Here is a 3,566-nt window from a genome sequence, read left to right on the forward strand (position 1 = left end):
TAACGGGAGTTGGGAAGTGTTAGTTATGATTAACGGGATTGTTGGAAAATGCCGAAACTACCCTTGAGTTGGTTTTAGAAGCTTCTAAAGACCTAGGGGTATAATGGTCATTTGTGTTTTGGATATATATGATGTATAGATGGCTGTGAAACAGAACCCAAAATAGAGTTCTCCTCTTCTCCTTCCCGTAAGTTCATTTCTCTCTTCTTCCTCTTTGGAGTTTTGAGCTCAAGGTGTGGAACTAAGCTAGGAAATCAAGGGGCTTAAGCTATAGACTTGGTTCAGCCATTGGAGAGGGTTCAATTCCAGGTTTGAGGTGAGTTTTACCCATTGTTTTACTGGTTTTGCTCTATTTTCGTTCTTGGATTTCAGCTCTTGATTTAGGTGTGGAAAATTGGAATTAAGGGGAGTTCTTGAGGTGTCTTACTTGGGTTATGGTGAGGGATAGTTATGGTTGATGTTTGGAGGTTTAAATGGGTGTTTGAGAGAGGTTTGGGTGGTGTTTAAATTGGGTTTGAAGGGTTGGTTTCAAGAGAAAACGCAAGGGAAGAAAAACAGGGGTTTTGGCTGAAATGGGCATTGCACCGCGGCATGGCCAGGGTGTGCCGCGGCCCTTGGGAGCTGTTGGGTTTAGGCGCCTCTGTTTGAGGGGCGGGCCGTGGCATGGCCAAGGAGGACCGCGACCCTTAAGGCATTTTTGGCCAAAGTGAGCTTTTTGGCTCGGGGATGCAAGCCTAAGGCCTCGGGATTGAACCTACTACCCGGTTGAGTAGTGTTTGAGGTCCCGGAGGTTAGGTTTTGGTTTTGGAACCTTTTATTATTCATTTTATTGATGGAATCCCATGATTTGGTTATGACCAGGTAACCGCTAAAGGACCAAAAAGTCGATCGTTCTCAGGGTTGTTCTTTTATTCGTTCTTGCTCGAACCAGAGGTAAGAAAATTGCACCCCAAATGTGACATGCATGGATATTCCTGAGGCATGTTGAATGTGAGAATATGGACATGGATTGTATATGGAATGCTTAGCATATGTTGCTCATTTGCGCATGGCACTGACTTATTAGTCAGGTTTGGCAAGGGTGCTAGTATCACTGTGAAGCTGTGACTTATTAGTCAGGTTCGGCAGTGGTATTGGGCATTGATCACGAAGAGCTGACTTATTAGTCAGGACGGCCTTGGCGTGTGTCACGCAAGCCAGTAAGATTTGATCAAATCGATTATCAGCATTGAATGGCTCAAAGAGCATTAACGCCAGACCGACCCCGAGGGTCGATGAATGAAATAAGCGCTTGGAGGCTAGTGGCTTACTCAGCAGCCACTCTCCCATTTGAATTAGTGACATGCATGGCAGTCACTCAGTGCGGTTTACCAGAACCCGTTGAAGGCTAGTGGCTTACCCATCAGCCACTCTTCCATTTGATTTAGTGACTCGCTTGTCAGTCACTCAGTATGGTTTATCAGGACCTCATGTGGTGTTTACTCATTTGTTTGATTGCTTTATGCTCAGTGTGATTATAACGATAATCATTGATAATGTTTATATAAAGTGTTATGTTTTCTTGCTGGGCCTTGGCTCATGGGTGCTATGTGGTGCAGGTAAAGGGAAAGAGAAGCTCACCTAGCCTTGAGTGGAGAGCTGATGCGGTGGTGTGTACATATGCAGCCGCTTGACCACCACGGTCAAGGTGTTCTCAGAGGAACTAGGGGGTTTACCCTATTTTTGCCGCTTAGGTCGGCGGGATTGTAACTTTACAACAGTAGTGACCATTTTGTACTGAGAACAGCTTGTAAACATTTTGTTTAGCTCTGCATTGCAGTTTGTAATAAAAATCTCCATTTCCTTTTCATTGGTTTTATGCCTTAACCTGTTAATTACACTTAGAACACGTTTTTGACCAAAGGACTCAAGTAGTGAGTCAAATTTCCGGTCCACCGTTCACCGTAACTGTTATGGGGTAGCCAGGGCGTTACACAAAGTACCTCCACTAATATGTCCTACTGCATCAGTAATCCGGATCTAGATTACACATATTCATAATACTAGTGAATCATGCTTATAGTATTTAATCCAAATATTCCACATAACTTTGTTTTACTGCGAACTATTTAAATTCGCTCCCTTCAATCTTAATCATCTCGTACCAATACAAGATTGTAGTCACAATAACGAATTTGGGAATTTTCTGATATTAATATAATATTATTCTATTAATAATAATAAACAAACAATATATGCAAAAATTCATTTAAATTATTTATTTCATAATACATTGTTCAAAACATATGCTTTAAAGAGCACTAATCCCAACAAAATATGCAGATGAAACTTCAGAGAGTCTGGAAAGACCTTGTCCTTTGGAACAGGATTTAATTCAAAAGAGTGGCGAACAAAATTGTTGAAGCCAAGAAAAGCTGGCCCGAGCTGAATGAGCCTAAACTTTGGTCCCTTCACATGAGAATGAGCCAAGGGTTGTTTTGAACGAAGCTCTCAGACATGTGGAGATTGATTGGAAGCATAAATCAAGAGTATCTTTGTAACGTCACAAAGTTCCTAATAAGGCTTAATGCCTTGATTAGGGTGTTGGGAGGACATTATTGGAATATTATATGATTTAATTGTATATCTATGTGATTATGTTAATTGCATGAGTTATATTACAGCATGATTTATTATGCATGTTTAAGTGTATTAAATGTGCGTAAAAGGCCCGCTTTTATATAAATGGGCATACTTGTAATTTGGCCTGCTGAGGGCATAATTGTGAATATATTGTGTTATATGACTAAGACCACATTATTATGTGGATATATTTGAGATATTCAGCAGGAGTTGGTCCTTTTGAGCAAACTAGTGGTAAAGTCACAACAGGGATTACTACCCGGCTTGGGTGAGCTGAGGGGTAATTTCGGTAATTTGGTGAACAGTGGAATTAATTTGGTGAGCAGTAAAACCGCCTCAAAGAAGGCTTGAACCGATGACCCTCCAGCCACCGTCCCTTCGAAGGAGAACACACCACCTCCATCACCACTTGACCAGCCAGCCTCAACTCCTCTGGTCGACCAAAATTCCAATCCTCCAACACCCGTCGACCAGCAGCCTACTTCTCAGGTCCCTAGAAGCCAAACGCGGCATAATCAGCCCGAAGGCTCCCTGTCCAGCATCGTGGTCAGCTCAGCCAGGGAGAGGATATATAAGCTCTCCAAACATAAACGCAGTCAAGAGGCTATTATTGAAACCATTTCCATGGAGCCTGATCAAATACTCAACCGAGGGCTGAACGAGATAGTTAGCGTAAGACACTCCCTAATGTTTGATAATTTATTTTTGATTCTCTACCATCACTTTATCCTTTTTTATCTGATTACAGGGACTACTGACCATGACCGCTGGCTGGCGCCGTGCTGGAGCGATGGTGTCCTGGGCCAGAAATTTCGACACCAGGCTCGTTGAGGCTAAGAAAGCACTCGAAGAGAAAAACGCTGAGTTTCTCGAGAGGAATAAAGAGCTAACTAAACAGAATGGCGAGTTGCTTGAGAAGAATACGGAGCTATCTAAGAAGAAAG

The sequence above is a fragment of the Humulus lupulus genome, chromosome 1, assembly GCF_963169125.1.
Source record: "Humulus lupulus chromosome 1, drHumLupu1.1, whole genome shotgun sequence".
Classification (NCBI taxonomy): Eukaryota; Viridiplantae; Streptophyta; class Magnoliopsida; order Rosales; family Cannabaceae; genus Humulus; species Humulus lupulus.